Raw genomic sequence first — 14,292 nt, 5'->3', positions numbered from 1 at the left:
GAAGTCACTTAAAGACCTTGAGAATTCTAGACCCTATCAAGTGCAATCAGAAACAGTTAAATTCCGCAGGGGCGGTGTGGAGCCCCCTAACTTTGTTAGTTAAATTCCGCAGCGGGAGTGCGGACTCCTCTGTTATTAAAAATCGCGCGTGGTATGCTTGTGTACGGTTTGACTGAGAGTGATCTCATTTGAGCGCTCCTCTATATAAACACACAGGATTGTAAACAGTGGCTTTGTGTGGGTGCAGAGGCAAAAACTCTCCGCTCCCTTCGGGGAGGTGAAAGGAGACTTACCACACATCGAACTTTTAACCACTGTCCTGTGAATAAAGTTGGTTTTAGGACACTGTAGGTGCCATTCAAACTACCAACTCCAAAATTTAGAAAAATAAACCATGGGAAATTTAGATAGTAAGCGAAAGTCCCTACCCCGACATGAACTACAATGCAAAGATTGGAAAATAATTGAAAGGCAGGATCCCGACCGACTTAAAAAAGATTTCGATAAATGGGTTAAAAAATATAAATTTGAGGGAGAACTAGAAGAAGTACAAGAGCGGGAAGAGAAAACACATGCTACAAATTCAAAACTAAAGATCATAGCGAAGTTGTATCCGCAAATACATGACACACGCAAAATTGAGGAATCACCTCCTCCTTATGGGTTGATGGACAGGGCCACTAGGCAGAAAAGCCCGCTAGAAATGGATTGGTCAAAGGAAATCAGAGCAAATTATACAGAAATAGGGAGAACAAAGCAAAATGATAATGAAACCTTTGTTGAGTATCGAGTGCGCATGACAAAAGTGTTTAAAACACACAGTGGACTGGTGGAAGATAATGCGCCTCAAGGTGCTTATCAACAGCAATTAAAAAATGCCATCCACGCAGGGTCCAGACCAGCAATACAAGGCTGGGTGATCAAACATTATATGGGCATGAACACCGGAACTTTGGAGAAATACATAAATCACGCCCTCCATGCGGAAAAAGTAGTAATAGACAAACAAAAACGAAAACAAATGAAAGCTTCAAAAGACACTTTTCTGGTAGACCAGGATAGTGACACTTTTTACCAAAATGCAGGCAGAGGACAGAAAGGCCAGAGAGGGCGAGCAATGTCTAACAGAGGAGGCTTTAGAGGCCGTGGGAGAGGAGTTGTGCAACCTCCAATAGAATGCTGGAATTGCGGAGAAAACGGTCACATGGCACGTGACTGCACAAATTAACAAAGACAGTTATGATTAGGCCAAAACCAAATCAAATCAGGTTTCCATGTAATGAAGTGGGAACCTGGCTGCCAAAATTAAAGAGAAATTAGCTTAAATATACAGGAGATATTTGTGTTAAAGGGATAAAGTAAGATAAAGAAACACTGAAGTTAAAATTGGCTAAATAAATGGAAAAGAATTACAAATAGCTTCTAGAAGTAAAATAAAGAATAAATCTGACAAGTAAGACGAGCAAAAAGGTGTTCTTAGTGGGATCTATGTGGTCTTATACGTATGTTGTGCGTCATCCTTTTGTGTTGGTGTGTGTGCGTGTGCGCGCAGAGGATCCTCATGAGTGGGTGTGTATATGAGTGTGTGTGTGAGTGAGATGTGTGTTCTATGAAAGAAAAATTGAAGAATAAGGGAAGTGAAGAAAAATCCAAAGAGAGCTTGTTGTTGCATAGGCAGGAAGATGATGAAACGACATCAGCGCGGCCTCGCTTGAGGGCCGTAGCTGAGGGTGTGGACAAATGACAACAAATGTTGTGTAGAAGACATTGAAAGATGTCGAATGTGAACATGACAAAGGGCGCAACAGCAAAGCTGGCCTGCCCTTTGAGAGGGTGAGACTGATAAGCGTGCCTGCGCTCGCGCGTTGTCGCGGGGCGGGGCTGTGCGCGTGGGCCTTTGCTATGCTCGTGTGGGCGGTGGGCCGGCATCATGGTTGTTGCAGGAAATGGCCAGCCTGTGACCAATCAACATTGATGCTGCGCCCCCCCTCGCACGAGGGGTGCTATGGCTGCGGGCGACGCAGGGAAAGTGCGAGTTTCTCAGAGAATGTTTGAATATTTGAAGCAGGGTGATGCTTAAGAAAGATGTGACAATATTTGCATGAAGGATAATAGGCACTGATGAGAAAAGGAGTATAACCAAAACGTCAAAACAGAGGATGACGTTGGCGCAGCGTTGTTTGTTGGTATTGTTTGTGAGCTGTGTCTCTGTTGTTTTTGTGTTGTCTGTGTGCTGTCAGTGTTATGTGTTAAAATTGGCTAATGTAGGTGCACAAAAGAATTTGCTAGACTGTAGTCTATCTGATTTGCACCGCAAAACAAAAGCAATTTTGTGGAAATAAGAAGAAAAGAAAGGCAAGCAATTTTTTGTGGGCAGAAACTGGTCCACACTGCATTAATGCCTAGCCCTGATGAAACAAAATTTGAGAGATGGAAAGAACTTGCTTTCTGGAATTGGATGAAGCAAAATTATTAAATAACAACATTTCAAAGCTAAATTTAGAAGAAATAGTCGATTGGTTGTGTCAAGACTACACAAGTTTTTACATTTGAGAATAAGAGAGTGATTGAGTTAGTTAAAGTTAAGAAACAACAACAATTGACTATTATATTAATTTACTGGCGGTTATTTTGTTGGTTTTTATCTTTTTATCTTAATTGGTTTGACACCTTGAGGGAGAAAAGATTAGGATGTGGAACACGGGTTGAGACAACCAGTTACACACGCAAAGCATGTGAGCACTGGGACACTGAGAAGCATTTTGAAAGGTGTGTCAAATTAAATGAAGATGAAATCATATGTAGTAATACAACACTTTACTACATATGGATGCTCTAAATCAGTGGTTCCCAAAGTGGGCGGTACCGCCCCCCTGGGGGCGGTGGAAAGATCTGGGGGGGCGGCGAGGAAGAAAGGGGCGGCAGTCGATTTGTACACAACACGCCGCTCTGGCCCAGTCAGATCCGACAGCATAGACTACAAAAGCAAAAGCTCAGGTTTATAATTTCAAGCTTGTAATGTTCAGAATTGTATCTATAATAAAAACCGCACTCTGGCGGTCAACATCATCTTGAGTTCAAGTCAACATGAAATTGGGGACTCGCCAGAACGCGCCGTGTTGTGTTGAGCTGGTTAGGGCAGTGGTCCCCAACCACCGGGCCGCGGACCGGTACCGGTCCGTGGGTCACTTGGTACCGGGCCGCCAAGCCGCACAGAATTTTTTTTTATCGACGATCAATTAATTCAGGTCAAGACACTTGTTTCCATATGTGCCTTGGGGGGGGCGCTAGGAATTCACTGGGGAGCCAAAGGGGGCGCCAGCCTGCAAAAGTTTGGGAACCACTGCTCTAAATCATACAATTGAGTAAAATAAAACATACATTTTGATTTTCATTCAAATTGCTAAGATTCTTGTGATAAACAATGAGAGAATGATTGAAAGGAAACTACAAGGAACTACAACTAAGCTAGTTGTGGAAGCAGTCCAATTGCCACGAAAAATAGCTATATGCACGTGTGCAGGGCACACATGAGACTGATAAGGTGCCAAGAGGTAACAAGCTTGCGGACGGAACCGCATAGCTGTAGTGCAAAAGACGCTTCAAATTTTGTACACACAAGAAGCAGATTAAATTACTGAAACGTTTTTAAAGATGTGCAGCGACAAAGTCCATAGACTGAAATTCGATTATGGACGAAAAGAGGGGCAAGAGTGGAGAATGGTATCTATAAATGACCAGAAGACTGACCTATCCTACAAAAAGCCTATATAAATGGGCAGCAATATTGAGCCATGGTGTGTGTCACATGGCTCAAGAGGAGGGATAGTGGGGCAGTTCATTCAGCTTTATACAACATATGGATTTGATTCATATTCAAAACATTTATAAAACAAAATTTTTGTGGAGTTTGTTTAACATGTGCTAAACACAATCCACAGGGTTATAATGCCTGGTCATAATAGATGCATTCTCAAAATGGTTTGAATTGGCTTCAACAAAAACACTGAATGCCTTAACAGTGGAAAAAAAACGTTATGTAAAGAAATAATACCGAGATATGGGATTTCGGAAATTAATTCTCATGACAGGACTGGTATAAAGTGTGAAAATGTGCATGGAAAAAAGTGGAAGATCATGGACAAAATGTTTACACCTGGTCAAACTGTACATAAATATTACAAGTACTGTGGGTTTAACCCCGTATGAAAAATTGTTTGGGCGACAATATAGATTACCATGTTTCAAAACCAAGTGGGATACTAAGGATGATTCAAATTTGGCATTTACATTTTATATTTATAATTAATATTTTAAAGGCAAAAAGAACAAAGCACGTTCTCATTAAGAGCATTGAAAACGAAACACTGGTGTTCTTCCAAGGGGGAAGGGCCACATTGAATATTGATAATTACATCAACTGCCATTAAAATAGCAGAAAGGTCAGTTGAGGTGGTCCTAGCAAATTACAAAAGGGTAATTTCTTTTGAGGTAACGTTCAATCGGAAAAAGTGACCCAAAGGAAGCCTCAGAAATGCCGGGAACAAGAAAATGGAACAATGACGTTATTGCATGTAAGGTGGCTATCTTTGTTGCCATTTTGTTAACTTCAGCAATATGGTATTTGTGGGAACTAAGTCATAATGAGTAGGGGAGAGATGAGTGAACAACTTATATTGATCACTCCCAAAAAACAATGCTGCATTGTAGCAATTTAAAAGATCAATTTGACTTTTGCAGGATGATCTGCTGTGTCGGATCTGGACTGCAATGAAAATATGATGTTTATATGTGTACTTTGTCAACAACCGCTGTAGATGTTAAAGAATGGGATGATTATATCTAAAACGAATGTGGATAATTTGTTTCAGGTAACTATAAGAGTTGCTGAAAAACGAAACAATTGATTGCTAATGGCAAAACAAGCTGCAAAGACAGAAACAAAAAGTGAATATGTCATATGTATGGATTTGCGACCGATTCTTTATGTTGTATCGTTGCCATTGACCAAAGATTGTGTGACATCTGTCACATCTACTGATTGTGAAATGTGTGACAGAGCATTCTATATAGTAATATCCATTGAAAAAAGAAAAAAGAAGCCATTGCTTTCAGAGAATGTAGTCAAGCTAAATTGTATATGTATCAACATGCCAAGATCTGGGAAAAAGCTGGAAAAACAAACAAACAAAATGTCTTTAAATTTGAGAGTCGACGATGATCTGACTGAAATTGATGCAATCAGAGTCCCCAGAGGAGTTACTGATTAATAAGAATTAATTGACCAAATTGTAGCAGGATGGGAGTCTTCCATTTGCTGGTGGTGTACGATGAACAAAAACGTCGACATGATAAATTACAACCATTGCAACATGCAGAAATTGGGCAAACGGACACAAGCGGGACTTGAGGCAGTGCACGGACAGCTAGCCACGCCTTCCCTAATGTCAATCCAGAACCGCAATGCTCTTGTTATGTTGTCGTCTGAGAAAGGAAGGGTCTGCGCAATGTTCAGAGAACAATGCTGCACCTTCATCCAGAACGACACCGCCCCTGATGGGAGCCTGACGAAGGCGATTGCAAGCTTGCAATCCCTCAAAACGAGGATGAAAGAGCACAACAAGTGGATGACTGCTTTTGGGAAGTATAAAGCCCTTGTGTCCTCAATTACTGCTATACTCACCTTGTGTGGTTGTTGTTGTATTCCATGTCTCCGTGCTCTGTTTAATCGTCTCATCACTACAGCAATATCGCCCATGGAAGACAAGATGGCCGGGGTATGCCTAATGTCTGAACGCCAGCATGTTGATGATAACGATGATGATGATGGAATTTTTGCACTTGGGTTTACAGACTTCTTCCCAGATCTGGGTGTTTCCGAATGATAATATCGCAACGTTTATCCTTTCTTGGTGTAAACTTATTTGTGCTCATACTTGTGATCCTACGGCTGAAAATCTTTTTGAAGTGGCCACTTTTAGGTGATAAGATGGTCTCTGAGAACTTATGATAAAGAGGAGGGAATTGTTAGAAAAATGTATATATATATATATGTTATCATGCGTTCTCTAATCAATGCTTTACCGCAATATTACTGCAATATATGCTTGCTGTTTGGCCTTGCTGTTTTTATGATGTACCACAGAAGAGAAAAGTTACGGCTGGGTCAGGAGAGAGGTTACAGCTGGGTCAGACAGGACCAGCTGACAACTCAGCAAAAAGAAGACATCTACCGAGACAGTTCCTTTTTAACAAAGACCACTTTGTTAAACAACATGCCTCATTGCTGTCTTGCACCTCAGATGAACCTACAAGTGACCATCATTGTCAGGGTTTTCCAAACTATCTTGATCGTAAGATTATGTCGGAATGTATGTATCCAGTAATAAATAACCTAGCTTGTCCCATTCTACACAATGTCGTAAAGCATCCCTTGCTATGTTTTGACTAGAGGTCAAAGGTTTTCTTCTCTATCCAGGCCACTCAAATTCCTCTTCCCACATGTTCTTATCAGTATGTAAACACCTAGTGATTTCTTCCTTACGAGGCAAAGCCCACATGCGTTCCCCCTCCTCTTTTAGGGGCTTTTGTCTCACGATTTGTGGGTAGGGCAAATCCCAATAAAAAGAGCGGGAGTGCATACAGATATTTAGTGTAGTGAGATTGTTGTGAAGCTATCTGTACTGCACTCCTCGCGAGAAAAGACTTAATATTCTGTCTCACTTGTGGTTTGTTTGCTGTTGCTCTTCTCTTGAAATTTGTTCGGTCAGCGAAAAAACCTAACACGCATGTTAGGCGAACGTGATAACCACTACACTATGGAAACATCTGGCGCTCCCTGTGTGGAGTTTGCATGTTCTGTTGCCTGCGTGGGTTTTCCCCGAGTTTTCCTCCCACATCACAAAAACATGCTTGGTCAGCCGATTTACGTAGTAATCCAAATTGCCCATAGGTGTGAGTGCAAGTGCGAATGGTTGTTTGTCTCCGTGAGCCCTGCGATTGGCTGCCAACCAGTTACAACTTGTCCCCTGCCTACTGCCCGATGACTGCTGGGATAGGCTCCAGCACGCCCGCGACCCCCCGCGGTACAGATAATGGATGGAATGGATGGAACTGAATGGGGATTAGTTTAGGGCAGGGGTGGCCAACCAGTCAGAGACTAAGAGCCACATTTTTTACTGTGTTATCGCAAAGAGCCACATCATACACATGAGCACACATGAACACCCCCCCACACACGCACACAAACACGCACGCGCACGCACGCGCACACGCACACACACACACAGTCCTTATCGATATTGGCATGAAGTGAGCTGAAGTGGCGCTGACCATTTGAAGCTTTTAAATGCGCCAATGACGTCCGACATATGAGGCAGAATGGCTTGCCATAGCGTTCAACAAAAAACAACTTTAACTCTGTTAAAAACGTCCTGTGTTCATCGTCATATATTCGTTTAGCTGTGCATTTTTTCCTTGCCATTTTGGCAAGCGTCTTGTCAGCCTTTCTGGACCTAATGGGCCCCCGTAGTCACAGTCGCCATTCATAAAAAAAGCGGGCAAAACCAATTCACCTCACGCGCATGCGCGTTTGACCAAAATACCATATTGAACTCAAGCGAAGCAAATACGCACGAAAAATAAACACAAATGTTGATATGAACGTAAAAGAGCCGCATGAAACTAGCCAAAGAGCCGCATGCGGCTCGCGAGCCGCGGGTTGGCCACCGCTGGTGTAGGGCCTGAAGAGGGAGCAACAGCAATGTCTACATACTTTTATTAGTTTATACAAACATCTATACTTCATCATATCAATCAATGTGTTAATAGGGTTAGAGTTAGTTTATATAATTTGTCCAAACATACGTAGGTGCTCAATCAGAGCACAGACACAGCACACAGCTTTGTGACTTTCACTTACACATAGGCAGAGCACAGACACGGCACACAGAGCTCGGTTAAGTTCCATGACACATAGTCACAAAAGCTCAGTGGCCTAGTGGTAGAGTGTCCGCCCTGAGACTGGAAGGTTGTGGGTTCAAACCCCGGCCGGATCATACCAAAGACTATAAAAATGGGACCCATTGCCTCCCTGCTTGGCACTCAGCATTAAGGGTTGGAATTGGGGGGTTAGGTCACCAACTGATTCGGGAGCGCGGCATCGCTACTGCTCCCCACTCCCCCAGGGGATGGATTAAAATCACACGGGATGGGTTAAATGCAGAGGACAAATTTCCCCACACCCAGGTGTGTGTGTGACAATCATTGGGACTTTAACTTAACTTTAACATTTAGTAAATTAGTGATGTGCATTCCAGTTCTTTTAAGTGAACTGAATCTTTAGAATGTCAAAAGATTCGTTCAAATGAATCGTTCAACGAATCGTCCCCCCCGACCCACACGTACACTGATCTGATTTTTTGTTTTTTTACTTCAATAACATACACAACTAAGCAATACACCTCACAATACACCAGACAAAAAACAATCAAGTAAACACACGGTAATGTCGACAACGGCAACGCACGCATTTTTCTCTATATTACAACATCCCGTGGTAACAACCCATGTGCATCAAACAATACAACTACCCCCCCCACCAATTTTTTTTTAATTACATAAACATTTATATATAAAATAATAATTGGCTCGGGTAATTCAGACATTTCTTTCTAGAATACAATACCTACACACTGATCCGTTGGCAACAGTCTCTCACTCGGTCGTGAACGGTGTTAGTTGCGTCACTGACTTGTTCATGAACGGGAATTTACGTCACTGACTCGTAATGTCCCGCCTCCATCTGTTGCTCGCTGCTGATTGGTCGTTCGCGAAGATTCACGAGTGAGTGAAGACAGCATTGCTGCTATCGCAGCCGACACACGTTATGCCGACATTGATGTTTTAATTTTGTATTTGTTGGCTTGTAGTTGATGGTGTTATGATGCCAAAGGTGTTTGTGTTTGAATAAAAGGTTGAATGGGGAAAAAAACGTTATGCCGAAATTTGTTATTTTGGGGGACACCAACTCATATAACAACGTAAAACATGCATATTGTCATATAAAGCAGTTAACCAAATGTCAGATTTTTATGTTTTAATGGGCAAAAATAAAAACAAGGAATAAAACACCAGACAAGTTTTAACATAAATGTTTATTAAAATGATGATGAAATTGAGGTTCATGATGAAATTGAGGTTCAATTCCCCGACGCGGAGTCTATTTCTTTGCGTTAGAAAATTGCTTTTGTTTCACAGTTTTGAAGAACAAATCAAAAGGATCATAAAACTTGTTTCCACCTGGTTTCAAACCACGGACCTTTGGCGTGTGAGGCAAATGTGATAACCACTACACCATGGAAACTGTGCTGATACATATGGCCTTTTGAAGAGCCTGGCAAAAGTATACAAAAGTGCGAATGGTTTACACCCAGTCTCAAATAGGGTACCCTTCAGCGCAGGCGTCGAGAACCTATGGCTCACGAGCCAGATTAAAGATTAAGATTAAAGATTAAAGTCCCAATGATCGTCACACACACACCTGGGTGTGGTGAAATTTGTCCTCTGCATTTAACCCATCCCCTGGGGGAGAGGGGAGCAGTGAGCAGCAGCGGTGCCGCGCTCGGGAATCAGTTGGTGATCTAACCCCCAAATTCCAACCCTTAATGCTGAGTGCCAAGCAGGGAGGCAATGGGTCCCATTTTTATAGTCTTTGGTATGACCCGGCCGGGGTTTGAACCCACAACCTTCCAGTCTCAGGGCGGACACTCTACCACTAGCCCACTGAGCTGGCTGAGATATGGCTCTTTTGGTGACGTTATTAAAAAGAATATATTAGTACACTCAAAAAATTGTTGGTGTTAGGGTTTACAGATTATCTTCATCGTATGATTATGTTGAAATGTAACCTGTAATGATTTACCTAGCTTGTCCTGTCTTAACAAAAGTAGTAGAACAAAGTGCTAAGATCTTTTGAATTGATTGACTAGCTGCAGAGGAAGCAATCAAAGTTGCCTTGTTTACACAACGTCGTAAAATATTCCTCATACCCGCCATCTGGCTGACGGAGCAGAACGTGCTGCATTGTCGACAAGCCAGCGTCCTTTAGGAGGACCTGGAAAAGAAAGTCCTGGGAAGAGAATTTCTTCGCTGGGCCAGCATCTTAGGTCTGCCTTCGTCTGACAGAGGTGGATTGACGGGATCCGGCAGTGCAACGAACCAGGGGACAGGTAAGTTAAAGCCCTAAAGTTACGCGTAAAAAAAAAAAAAGAATTAAAGGTGCACGGGATATAGCTTGGGTTCAAGTCCCAGGGGAAGAAACAGGCTAAGAAAAGCAGAGCTTCTTTTTCGTTCATCGAAGAAGTGCGTAGATTCTTCTTTGTCTGTTTTTCCAAGCTGAGGGATCTGGCTTGGGTTAGAGTCCCAGTGGAAGGAACGTGCTAAGAAACACGGAGCTTCTTTTTTGTTAATCAAAGAAGAGCGTAGATTTTTCTTTGTACGTTTTTCCGGCCAAATAACAGCTTGGGTTCAAGTCCCAGTGGAAGGAACGGGCTAAGAAAAAACAGAGTTTCTTTTTCCTAATTGAAGAAGGGCGTAGATTCTTTTTTTGTCCGTTTTTCCAAGCTGTTTGGGAGGGTTTTACACCCATCCTGGATAGACCTAAAAATAAAAAGCGCTGGAGTTTGTGTGGTTGAGAGTGTGACTGGTAGAATAAATTGACTAAAAAGCAGTTCTAGCATTGATCCACGGCAATAACACAGGCTAGTAATTTGTTGAAAGGTCAATTTAAACCTGCATTGAGTATTCTCAAAGAAAGAAAATTTTTGAAGAAATGTTTTATAAACGGGCGGCTTGGTGGCGCACTGGGTAGCACGTCCGCCTCACAGTTAGGAGGGTGCGGGTTCGATTCCACCTCCGGCCCTCCCTGTGTGGAGTTTGCATGTTCTCCCCGGGCCCGCGTGGGTTTTCTCCGGGCACTCCGGTTTCCTCCCACATCCCAAAGACATGCTTGGTAGGCCGATTGAAGACTCCAAATTGTCCCTAGGTGTGAGTGCGAGTGCAAATGGTTGTTTGTCTCTGTGTGCCCTGTGATTGGCTGGCGACCGGTTCAGGGTGTCCCCCGCCTACTGCCCGATGACGGCTGGGATAGGCTCCAGCACTCCCGCGACCCCCGTGGGGACTAAGCGGTTCAGAAAATGGATGGATGGATGTTTTATAAACCTAAAAAATACCAAATTAAGATGGGAAACAAGAACGGTAAATCTCTAGCTCTTGAAGAAGATGAGAAGTTCATGGCGAGTAAATTTCTTAATTGTATGCAATACATGCCGAAGTGGAAGAAAAAGTATGGAGTAGAAGGGAAGTTGAAAGTTGAAGTGTGGGAGATAGTGGTTGATGTTTTGGAGGAGAGTGTAGATAGGACGACAAAGGGACTGAAAAAGAAAAGAAAAGAGAGAGAGTTGAATTGTGCTAGAATGTGGTTGAAAGCTTCACAAGAGAGAAGGGAACAAATTCAAAAGACAAAAAATAGAAAGATAGAAAGTGATGAGGCTGCCATTCAATTAAGATTTGAAAAAGAATTCTGGGTGCACAGTGGCATCCCATTCGATGATGCAGCTGAGAGTGCTTATCGGCAACATCTTAAAAATGCGCTCCTCACTGGTTTCCCCCCTGACTTAGGCAACTGGGTGAGGAAACACTTGGTAGAAGTGGATACTGCTACTGTTACAACAGCTATGCAGTGGGCCAGACATGCTGAAAAAGTGATCCAAAAAGGCAAAAGTTCTGATGTATTTCATCTAGATTAGTGGTCCCCAAACTACGGCCCGCGGGCCGTATACGGCCCCCCTCCGCATTAGACCCGGCCCCCTGAACAATACCAGAGACGGAAAAAAATGCTAAACAATACCAGACCCCCTGAACAATACCAGAGATGGGAAAAAAATGCTAAACAATACCAGAGACGGAGAAAAAAATGCTACTACGACCTCACTTTGCCCCAGCACGTTTTTACCCTTATGGCCACCCATAACCCAGTCATAGAACGTGAAAGAACGGAATAATGGCAAAAAGGTTGGGTAAGAGAAAAATTTATTCTGAATGCAGGGTATTTAACCCGCAGTGGACACTTTTTTTTTTTGTTCAATTCAAAGAAAAGACTGCTTGTCTCGTCTGTCAAGAGATGGTGGCGGTATTCAAGGAATACAACCTGCGTCGACAATATGAATCCCGTCACAAAGACAAGTACGCCAGCTTGCAAGGCCAAATGCGAGCAGAAAAGTCCTGAAAGGGGGATCCTGAAAGGGGGATCCTTCCATCTGTGGTCCCTTCTCAAGGTTTCTCATTTTTCCCCCTGGTAGGGTTTTTTTTTAGTTTTTCCTTGCCGTTTTGGGAGCTTAAGATCAGGGGATGCTTTATAATAATTGTCAATTGTTTGTCTATGTGAAGCCCTTTGAGACTGCTTGTGATTTAGGGCTGTACAAATAAACTTGACTTGACACCGCGGAGCTTCTTATTTTTATTCGTGGAGTGACCGCAAACTTTGAGATGTGCGAGGAGCTGGCATCCCTACAAAGCCTGAAAGGCACTACGACTGGAGAGGATATTTTCGACGGTTGGATCTGGACTGGGCAAAGGTTGCCAGCATCACGACTGACGGGGCCCCAAGTATGGTGGGCGCGTCTCGGGGTTTAATAGGACGCATGAGCCGGGAGATGGAAGAATGGGGTCTCAAGCGAAGTTGAACTTGTACCTAGGATTGTGCACGGCACAGCATAACTTTCTTTCTGTTAAGAACCCACTGAGGGTTATTTGATTCTTTATCGAGTTCATAAATAGTGTTATTGGCCTATATATTTTCTGCGTTATTTTATTCTGTGAAGAACCCAGAGAGGGCTATTTGATCTCAGAAAGGGTTATTAATATTTGGATATGTGTGGTGCGCTGGAGTGTCAGCATGTTTTCTGGAAAACACTAAATGATTACATTTCGGGACACCTGTGATTGTCACACTTTTTCTGTTCGAAACTGACCCCGGCCCCCAATCAGAGAAGGGAAAAGTTATGTGGCCCTCATTGGAAAAAGTTTGGGGACCCCTGATCTAGATGATGACAGTAATGATCTAGATCAGGGGTCTCCAAACTTTATTGGCCCGCAGCAAATTCTGAAAACATAATCGAATATGGCCCGCACAAGAAGCTTGAGCTCAACTCTGTTGCACTTCTCAGTTTCCACACTAGATGGAGCCCGCCACACAAAGCGTTTGACGTCCCATTAGCACCCCCCCCCCGGAAGAGAAGCGAACGCGCAGCGTTTGACGTCCTCTTAGCACCCCCCCGGAAGAGAAGCGAACGCGCAGCGTTTGACGTCCCCTTAGCACCCCCCCGGAAGAGAAGCGAACGCGCAGCGTTTGACGTCCCATTAGCACCGCCCCGGAAGAGAAGCGAACGTGCAGCGTTTGACGTCCCATTAGCAACCCCCCCACCCCCCCGGAAGAGAAGCGAACACGCAGCGTTTGACGTCCCATTAGCACCCCCCCGAGAAGAGAAGCGAACGCGCAGCGTTTGACGTCCCATATTATAAATCTGACAAGTAAGACGAGCAAAAAGGTGTTCTTAGTGCGCTCTATGTGGTCTTATATGTTGTGCGTCATCCTTTTGTGCTGGTGTGTGTGTGCGTGTGCACGCAGAGGATCCTCAAGAATGTTGTGTATATGTGTGCGTGAGTGAGATGTGTGTCCTATGGAAGAAATCAGTAATGGAGAATGTTCAGGAGGCTGTTGAGCAATAATAGGGAAATTGAGAAGTAGACGATGATGTGTTTAAGTTGGTTGGAGAAACTAAGATGAGCAGTGTGTGGCAGTAGAGAAAATAAGACGTGTGTGGCAGAAAGTGACTAGAACGGTGGTTTGATAGGACGAGAATAAGAGACAGCAAATGTTGTGTAGAAGACAGTGAAAGATGTCGAATGTGAACATGATGAAGGGGGCAACAGCAAAGTTGGCCTGCCCTTTGAGAGGGTGAGACTGATAAGCGTGCCTGCGCTCGCGCGTAGTCGCGGGGCGGGGCGGGGCTGTGCGCGTGGGCCTGTGCTATACTCGTGTGGGCGGTGGGCCGGCATCATGGTTGTTGCAGGAAATGGCCAACCTGTGACCAATCAACATTGATGCCGCGCCCCCCCCTCGCACGGGGGTTGCTATGGCTGCGGGCGAAGCAGGGAAAGTGTGAGTTTCTCAGAGAATGTTTGAATATTTGAAGCAGGGTGATGCTTAAGGAAGATGTGACAATATTTGCA

General features: G+C 43.7%; 1 long non-coding RNA gene across 1 annotated transcript; it reads left to right on the top strand.

Moving 5' to 3' along the window:
* Nucleotides 1-1,400: 1,400 nt before the first annotated feature.
* Nucleotides 1,401-13,788, top strand: LOC119134992. Its single transcript, XR_005100468.1, has 2 exons — nt 1,401-1,470; nt 13,608-13,788. It is a non-coding gene; the product is annotated as an uncharacterized LOC119134992 (long non-coding RNA).
* Nucleotides 13,789-14,292: the final 504 nt, after the last annotated feature.

The sequence above is a fragment of the Syngnathus acus genome, chromosome 15 (genome assembly GCF_901709675.1).
Source record: "Syngnathus acus chromosome 15, fSynAcu1.2, whole genome shotgun sequence".
Taxonomy (NCBI): Eukaryota; Metazoa; Chordata; class Actinopteri; order Syngnathiformes; family Syngnathidae; genus Syngnathus; species Syngnathus acus.
This window is presented reverse-complemented; position numbering and strand designations above follow the sequence as displayed.